The sequence below is a fragment of the Rutilus rutilus genome, assembly GCF_951802725.1.
Source record: "Rutilus rutilus genome assembly, chromosome: 25".
NCBI lineage: Eukaryota > Metazoa > Chordata > Actinopteri > Cypriniformes > Leuciscidae > Rutilus > Rutilus rutilus.
The window spans coordinates 482501-492500 of NC_140229.1; the positions used below are offsets into that span (position 1 = coordinate 482501).

At 43.2% G+C, this 10000-nt stretch overlaps 1 protein-coding gene across 1 annotated transcript in view; it reads right to left on the reverse strand.

The window, feature by feature from the left end:
* Window positions 1-10000, reverse strand: part of kcnj6 (potassium inwardly rectifying channel subfamily J member 6) — a 35940-nt gene that overhangs the window by 23893 nt on the left and 2047 nt on the right. The gene's annotated exons all lie outside the window — the stretch shown is intronic.

Below are 10000 nucleotides of genomic sequence, written 5' to 3' on the forward strand. Positions count from 1 at the left end.
CCGCACGTCAGAAATATGTGTCAAAAACACACAACATTTCTTCTCTTGTCACAGTCCATTATGCATTACATTAATCATGTAAATAATAGCATATTTTCAATTCAAAATGGTGAACTTTGAAAGAGTTGTTTGCATCACTGGGTTTTACTGTCGGTCATGAACATTTCTATGGTAAGGCAAGGCAAGGCAAGTTTATTTATATAGCACATTTCATACACAATGCCAATTCAAAGTGCTTTACATAGAAGAAATTAAAATAATAAAAAGACTAATTAAAACAGTTTAGAAAAAAAAAAAATACAGTACAAACAGTCGGACGAACATTGGCACAGTGCTCATTCATTAAATGCATAGCTAAACAGAAGTGTTTTGAGTCTGGATTTGAATGTGACTACAGTAGGAGCACATCTGATCTCCTCTGGAAGCTGTTCCAGCTGCGGCTGGCATAATAGCTAAAAGCAGACTCGCCATGCTTAGAGTGAACCCTTGGTATTTCTAGCTGATATGATCCTAATGATCTGAGTGATCTGTTGGGTTTATATTCAGTGAGCATATCTGCAATGTATTGAGGTCCTAGGCCATTGAATGATTTATATACCAGTAATAATACTTTAAAATCAATCCTAAATCTAACTGGGAGCCAGTGTAAAGACCTGAGGACTGGTGTGATATGTTCATATTTTCTGGTTCTGCTCAGAATCCTAGCGGCAATGTTCTGCATGAGCTGCAACTGTCTTATGGTCTTTTTGGGAAGGCCAGTGAGGAGTCCATTACAATAATCCACCCTGCTGGTGATGAAAGCATGCACAAGTTTCTCTAAGTCTTGTCTGGAAACAAAGCATCTAATTCTTGCAATATTTTTCAGATGATAGTATGCTGATTTAGTTATTGCTTTGACATGACTACTGAAACTAAGGTCTGACTCTAGTGTCACACCAAGATTCCTGACTTGATGTTTAGTTGTTTGACCCCTAGAGTGAAGGTATGCGTTCACCTTGAGAACTTCATCTTTGTTTCCAAACGCAATGACTTCAGTTTTGTCTTTGTTTAACTGAAGAAAGTTTTGACACATCCAACTGTTGACTTCATCAATGCATTGGCACAGGGAGTCAATGGGGCTGTAAAACAGTTCTCAAATACACACTCTTTCACTGAGAAACTACAGCGTTACGTCCGCACTCGTCTTCAGTGAACAGCAGCGCTGTAATATACACACATTATAGATATAGATTATAGATACACATCACCACACTGAACTCACCATACCATATTACTGCCATACTCCAAGACACATGATAAAAGATTAACCAAAAATGTCCGATTGATTAAAATGCTGAATCTGATATTACATTGTGTGTGTAAATGAACAGGATGGACTCGGTGCTGAAACCCAAAGCAGGACAATAGAGACGCCAGAATAACAATATTCATGATTCTGAAGATGAAAACACAGGATTATTGTAGATGAATATGCTTGATCTCTGTCACTGACTAGATATATCTACAGTAATGTCGGACACTTTTACTGTAACATCAGACATCTGGCATTATCAGGACACACACATATTCCCCCATCTCATACATTATATTCAATATTATATAGTAGTTTAATGTAGAACTGACATTGAAACTCTGAAAACTTTAATTTTTTTCTCACACAGTAATTTTTATTTTGGGTGAACTATCCACTATGCAGATTGTTGTGTTTTTGCATTGTGATATCTTGTGACACCCCAGTGAACAGTAAGCCCCGCCTTCTTTGATTTGATTGGCCGTTTCAATCATTTTGCAATAACTATATAACTTTTACAACTTTTAGTTTGATCAGACACAGCGGAGTGTCAGAGACTGCAGCAGAGAATGGGAAATAATGGGGAGACAATTCCTCCATTTCTCAGAAATAATAATAATAATAATAATAATTTGTTGCATTTATATAGTGCTTTTTGATTCACTACAAACAGGGAGAGCAGCAAGTTAACTCAATACCAGTTAACCCAGTTAACCCAGTTAACCCGGCTGACGGGTCACACACAGACTGACTGCAGTTACACGGTTAACTGCACGAATCATGAGTTAAACTAACCTGAACCCTTACATCTACAGCAACACTCAGATCCAGTCAACCTCTGAGTCAGCAGAACAGGCTGACCTCTGACCTCTGAGTCAGCAGAACAGGCCGACCTCTGACCTCTGAGTCAGCAGAACAGGCCGACCTCTGACCTCTGAGTCAGCAGAACAGGCCGACCTCTGAGTCAGCAGAACAGGCCGACCTCTGACCTCTGAGTCAGCAGAACAGGCCGACCTCTGACCTCTGAGTCAGCAGAACAGGCCGACCTCTGAGTCAGCAGAACAGGCTGACCTCTGACCTCTGAGTCAGCAGAACAGGCCGACCTCTGACCTCTGAGTCAGCAGAACAGGCCGACCTCTGACCTCTCAGTCAGCAGAACAGGCCGACCTCTGAGTCAGCAGAACAGGCCGACCTCTGACCTCTCAGTCAGCAGAACAGGCCGACCTCTGACCTCTGAGTCAGCAGAACAGGCCGACCTCTGACCTCTGAGTCAGCAGAACAGGCCGACCTCTGACCTCTCAGTCAGCAGAACAGGCCGACCTCTGACCTCTGAGTCAGCAGAACAGGCCGACCTCTGACCTCTCAGTCAGCAGAACAGGCCGACCTCTGACCCAGCAGAACAGGCCGACCTCTGACCTCTGAGTCAGCAGAACAGGCCGACCTCTGACCTCTCAGTCAGCAGAACAGGCCGACCTCTGACCTCTCAGTCAGCAGAACAGGCCGACCTCTGACCTCTGAGTCAGCAGAACAGGCCGACCTCTGACCTCTCAGTCAGCAGAACAGGCCGACCTCTGAGTCAGCAGAACAGGCTGACCTCTGACCTCTGACCCAGCAGAACAGGCCGACCTCTGACCTCTGAGTCAGCAGAACAGGCCGACCTCTGACCTCTCAGTCAGCAGAACAGGCCGACCTCTGACCTCTGAGTCAGCAGAACAGGCTGACCTCTGACCTCTCAGTCAGCAGAACAGGCCGACCTCTGACCCAGCAGAACAGGCTGACCTCTGACCTCTCAGTCAGCAGAACAGGCCGACCTCTGAGTCAGCAGAACAGGCCGACCTCTGACCTCTCAGTCAGCAGAACAGGCCGACCTCTGACCTCTCAGTCAGCAGAACAGGCTGACCTCTGACCCAGCAGAACAGGCCGACCTCTGACCTCTGAGTCAGCAGAACAGGCCGACCTCTGACCTCTCAGTCAGCAGAACAGGCCGACCTCTGACCTCTCAGTCAGCAGAACAGGCCGACCTCTGACCTCTCAGTCAGCAGAACAGGCTGACCTCTGACCTCTGAGTCAGCAGAACAGGCTGACCTCTGACCTCTGAGTCAGCAGAACAGGCTGACCTCTGAGTCAGCAGAACAGGCCGACCTCTGACCTCTCAGTCAGCAGAACAGGCCGACCTCTGACCTCTCAGTCAGCAGAACAGGCCGACCTCTGACCTCTCAGTCAGCATACAGAATTTACATCTTAATACATCCAAATAAAAATAAATGTAAAAAACCTTCCCGGCTGTACTAATTGATATTCATTAAAGATGTGACAAGTCTTTCTTGCTTATTTACTGACAGTGTTCCCCAGACTGGTGCAATAATCCCCAGTCTCCTGAAGAATATGAATACAATTTGGCTTGGATCCTGACCAATTCTTTTTGTGCAAATCCTCCTGAGAAAAGTTTCTTGAATTTAGTTTTTTTAATTTAGTTTTTTTAATTTAGTTTTTTTCATGTCATCACATTGTTTAGAGCATAAGAAACAAATGGTAAAAAACATTTTTGAAAAATGATATTTTCTTCATGTGTTATGCTATGTCCTCTGTAGTGGACGCCAGGACTCTGACACCAGGATAGAATTATATGTATAGGCAAATATATTTTTTTCAATCACCAGTAAATTTTGGGGTTTCAGGATTTTTTTTAACCAAAATTAGTATACAGATGATTCTCAACTATGTTATGAAAGATATAACAGAATGAATTGATACACCATTTTACTTTATGCAATATGTGGGTAAAATGGCCATAAATGAATATTCCCATTCAATGCAATGTATCTATACACTGTATCTAATGTGCACAATAATGTGTTCTTGGAGCAACATTTAATGAAAAAAGAAGTGTAATAAGTGGAGTAATAATTAGCAACATTTTAATAATAATATCTAATATTTCATAGGAATATTGATGTATAATTTATTTCCATATTCTCTTGTTGTGTCTCCCAGAATGCCTGACAAACATGATGTAGTCCTGGTGTCTCTACAGTATGAAATCAACGCCCTGTTCTGGAACAAAAAGTCATTTTTTTATTTGAAACCCCAGAACATTTTCCTAAGATGTTGGTTTTATGAAATACAATTTGAAAAGTAGTCCGATTTAAATGATAATTACAATATATTATCATATTTCCTACATTTGATCACTAAATTAATGTCAGACATTTTTAAAGACCAAGGAGTTGTTGTTGTCATGGTGAAACCTCCAAACATTTGATATCTCTGAAAAGTCCTGAATGTGGACACACAGGTCGTGTCATGTGACATGTATGATGTCAGAGACATTCACTAAAATATAATGTCCACTACAGTGGATAAAAGTCTATTCCTGGGTCCCAGGAGGATATGAATTTTTCCCAAAATAAAAAAACGTTGTACAATAAAAGTTAAATTATTATTATTATTATTACTTTCATTGGAATACTACATACATATATGTCAAAAACAGGCCGAGACCTGCTGATGATGAACGACTGTATAATGATGGACTGGCCAGAAGAACTGAACGTGTTCTCTTCTCTCAGAGGTGTTTGTCGAACGCTGGCCGTAATCACTGTGCAAACACACACACCCACACCTGAACACACAAACACACACACACACCCACACCTGAACACACAGCAGAGCTCACCTGGCCGACAGCGCTGAGGGATGCTGGGTAATTCATACGCCGCCTGACTCAGCACAAAAACCGTAGAGAACACGAGTTAGTGGAGACGAGAGCGTGACGCCTGTGTGGTGAACCTCTGATTCTCTGAATGTTAAGTCTATTTCTGGCATTGATAAACAGCTCCTCACTCTCAGTAGGTCACTGCGAGCACAGGCCACCATAAATATTTCATATTTCATCAGTCTCGCTCTGCTCGTGTTGCAGAAGCAGCTGGAGATCTGACTGAGGGATTGCCGATAAACACACCAAACTCACAGCAAGAACCAGAGTCGACTACATCTAGAGACGTTCACATCACAAGCGTGAATATGATATCATAACGTTTAATATGATAAGTTTAGACTTCTTAATGTCTAGTTAAATCTCAACATGTCAAATCACTACATCTAGACCTAATTCACATCTATATCTTAAACAATATTTTAATAAATATGCCACTTATCATCCGATCGTGGTTGTATCTCTCTATTAGTGTTACTCGATCTTAGTGCTGCATTTGACACTATTGACCACAACATTCTTTTAAATAGACTCGAACATTATGTTGGCATTAGTGGAATTGTATTAGCATGGTTTAAATCATACTTATCTGACCGTTATCAGTTTGTAGCAGTAAATGATGAGATGTCTCATCGATCACAAGTTCAGTATGGCGTACCACAAGGCTCAGTACTAGGACCGCTGCTGTTCACTCTGTACATGCTACCCTCACACACACACACACACACACACACACTCTGTACATGCTACCCTTAGGAGATATCATTAGGAAGCATGGCATTAGTTGTCACTGTTATGCTGACGATACTCAGCTCTATATTTCTTCACGCCCTGACGAAACTTACCAATTCACAAAATTAACAGAACAGCTGATATAAAAGACTGGATGACTAGTAATTTCCTACTAAATTCTGAACAAAAAACAGAGATTCTAATTATTGGACAAAATCTTCCTCACGTAATAATCTAGAATACTGTCTAACACTTGATGGCTGCTCTGTCAAGTCTTCGTCGTCAGTTAGGAACCTGGGTGTGTGTGTGTGTGTGTGTGTGTGTGTGTGTGCTCTTTGATACCAATCTTTCATTTGAAAGTCACGTGTCTAGTATCTGTAAAACCGCATTCTTCCATCTTAAAAATATATCTAAATTACGTCATATGCTCTCATTGACAAATGCAGAACAGTTAGTCCATGTGTTCATGAGCTCAAGGCTAGATTACTGTAATGCTCTACTGGGTGGTTGCCCTGCACGCTTAATAAACAAACTACAGCTGGTCCAAAACGCAGCAGCTCGAGTTCTTACCAGAACCAGGAAGTATGACCATATTAGCCTGGTTCTGTCAACACTGCATTGGCTCCCTATTAAACATCGTATACATGTTAAAATATTGCTGATTACTTACAAAGCACTAAATGGTTTAGCTCCGCAGTGCTTGAGCGAGCTCTTAACGCATTATAGTCCTTCACGTCTATTGCGATCTCAAAATTCCGGCCAGTTGATAATACCTAGAATATCAAAATCGACTGCTGGCGGTAGATCCTTCTCCTAGGCCCTGTTCACACCTGGTATTCAGATGTGTTTTGGTTGATCACATCACAAGTGGATGATGCTAAATACAGTTTGTGTAACAGCATGTGTAAATTGCGTGAGCTTCTTTCGTCCATTAGATCGAAAGATATGAAATAGTGCATACATTTATCCACATTACTCCATATCAGTGTAATGAATCGATCTTCAAGTAGAAGGAACTGGATGAATATTTGAATGCTACTGATCTCGATCTAAACTCTGACCTGTAATGCTGCCTGAATCATAATCATAAGCCGTGTTTCCACCGCAGGAACTTTCCCAGGGAACGAGGGACTTTGGGCTGGGACTCGTGTGTTTCCACCGCAGGAATCAGGGTCTAAATGAAGAAGGAAACACTGGTAAATATCCCCCCCTCAGAAAGTCCCTGCTGGTGAGGTGGTACTCTCTCAGAGTCCAGGAGCTTTCGGGATGCGGGACTTGTGCACTGAACATGCTGATTGGTCGAGTTCATGCCGCATTTTGATTGGTTGACTCCATGCAGCATTTCAGTTCAACCTGTTGCAGTGCGTGTAGGAACAGTTGTTTGCTCTTCGACTTAACAACGGAGTTTCAAAAATACGGCCGATGGACCGACGACGAGGTTCAGGCTTTATTGAGCTTAAATCCAGAGGATGAAATCCAGCGGGAACTAAAGTCGTGCGCAGTCCTACGTCACCGGACTAATAGCCTAATCTTCCCGGTGCTATAGACCGCGGTGGAGATGCAGACAGCAACAGGTCCTGGGAATAAAGTTTCTGGGAAAGATTGTTCCGGGTAATGTTGGTGGAAGCGCGGATGTACACCGCTGGGTCGCTGGCCAGAGCAGAACTGAGCGATTGAGGGTTCTCCCAAGGGTTTTTCCTTTATTCTGTCACTGGTGGAGTTTGTGTTCATCTCACTGTCGCCCTGGCTTCATTAGCTAATACTTAATACTTAATTAGTTAATAGATACTTAATATTCAACATTATTATTGATCTGACTGTATGAGAGCTGAGCTGAGCTGATGACATCACTGTTTTCTGCAGAGCGGCTGCTACAGCTTTCTGTGTAACACATGTAATGCAATTAATACATCATTTATGATTCACACCAAGAGTAAATCTAAAGTGCACATATGAGTGTGTGTCTGTGTGTGTGTGCGTGCATGTGAGCGAGTGTTGTGTGTGTGAGTGTGTGAGAGTTAGTGTGTATGTATGTGTTTGTGTGTGAGTGTGTGTATGTGTTAGTGTGTATGTATGTGTGTGAGAGAGTGTGTGTGTTTGTGTGTGTGTGTGTGTGTGCATGCATGTGAGCCAGTGTTGTGTGTGTGTGTGTGTGAGTGAGAGTTAGTGTGTATGTATGTGTGTGAGAGAGTGTGTGTGTTTGTGTGTGAGTGTGTGTATGTGTGTGTGAGAGAGTTAGTGTGTGTATGTGTGTGTGAGAGAGTGTGTGTGTGTGTGTGTGTGTGTGTGTGTGTGTTTGTGTGTGTGTGTGTGTGTGTGTGTGTGTGTGTGTTTGTTTGTGTGTGTGTGTGTGTGTGTGTGTGTGTGTGTGTGTGTGTGTGTGTGTGTGTGCATGCATGTGAGCGAGTGTTGTGTGTGTGTGTGTGTGTGTGTGTGTGTGTGTGTGAGAGTTAGTGTGTATGTATGTATGTGTGAGTGAGTGAGTGTGTGTGTTTGTGTGTGAGTGTGTGTATGTGTGTGTGTGAGAGTTAGTGTGTGTATGTGTGTGTGAGAGAGTGTGTGTGTGTGTGTGTGTGTGTTTGTGTGTGTGTGTGTGTGTGTGTGTGTGTGTGTGTGTTTGTGTGTGTGTGTGTGTGTGTGTGTGTGTGTGTGTGCATGCATGTGAGCGAGTGTTGTGTGTGTGTGTGTGTGTGTGTGTGTGTGTGTGTGTGTGTGTGAGAGAGTTAGTGTGTATGTATGTGTGTGAGAGAGTGTGTGTGTGTGTGTGTGTGTGTGTGTGTGTGTGTGTGTGTGTGTGTGTGTGTGTGTGTGAGTCTGTGTGTTTGTATAAAAGTACAACACTGACAGAATGCGTCAAACACTGTATCCTGATCTTCATCAAATGTCATAATAACATAGTGTGATATTTTACTGATAATTTTACTGTAGTCCTGATATCAGACTTTAGATTGATCAGCATTATCATGATCATGAGGACGGTGGAGTCAGATTGACCTGAAGGCACACACACCTCACAGTCAGACCCAACAAATATGAAGGAGTTCCAGATTGGAAAAGAAAACGTCGCTGTGATTTTCACAGCTCACCCCGTCGTAGAAATCTGTGTCACAAATGAGGTAAAATCACAGTATCACCAGTGTTGCTCGTGCAGCTGATTTTACACACAGGTTTAATGAGCAGAAACACAGCGAACTGATTCTCTAATGTGTTTCTAGTCATTAACGCTCAGCGTTTTCTGGCCTTTTGTTCTGCACAGAGCCTGAACAGTTTGACCAGGTCTCCTGTGTTTGACGGAGGGGAAATTTTCCTCTTTCACTGGGAAACATGAGCCAGGCAGCCATCATCATCGCCATGGCAACACACATCTCAATCCCTCAGCCGCTCACAATGGCAGATGCTCGATGTGCCAGGAGAAGTGCTGGCGTTCCGGATCGCTCTCAGAGCTTCTAGAACCCGTCTGGAACCCGATCGCTGGCGATGAACCTGCCAAACCGTGCGTTAAAACTGAGGTTTGAAGAGCTGAGCACAAGCTGCAGGTCAAGAGACAGGCCTGCGTAGGAGTCGCAATCAAATCCCATGGCATGTTCATGGACTGCATGGAATAATTCGATTTGTGGAGATAATGTACGGTCTGTGGTCACAACAATCAGGAGAAGAACTGCATCATTTCATTAGGAGCTCATGCATGTCATTAAACGAGCTTTCTGCCAGAATCCTGAGAAACCACTCCTTCTGTAGGGCTGGTTCAAGATCTACAGACAGTTTTTTAAAAGTTGAACTTATTTTAACTTGAGCATCGCGTTTTTAGAACGGCCGAAGAAGTCCGTCAAGCGTTTTTCATTGAAAAACACGGAAAAACACGGAAAAACACGGGAAAAGTGGCGCGGTGTAATGGAATAAACGCGTTCATTGTACTTCACTAATGATGATCGAGGTTTTACACGAGGCCTTCGGTCAGTCTGAGCTCTCCGTGGTGCTGAAACTGAGGACAATCAGCACGAGCGCGAACAATAAAGCAGCGCGCGCTAAAGTTTCATGTGCATGAAAAGTTGCATGACTGTTATGCAACACAACAACACGCAGAGCCTTATGAAGCTGGTGTCTGGAAATACACCATCTGATACACAACTGAAGCCCAAAAACACGTTATTTAGAGAGAGAGAGAGAGAGAGAGAGAGAGAGAGAGAGAGAGAGAGAGAGAGAGAGAGAGAGAGAGAGAGACAGATCGCACCCCGCGCCAGGATTTTTAGGTTTCACGCGCG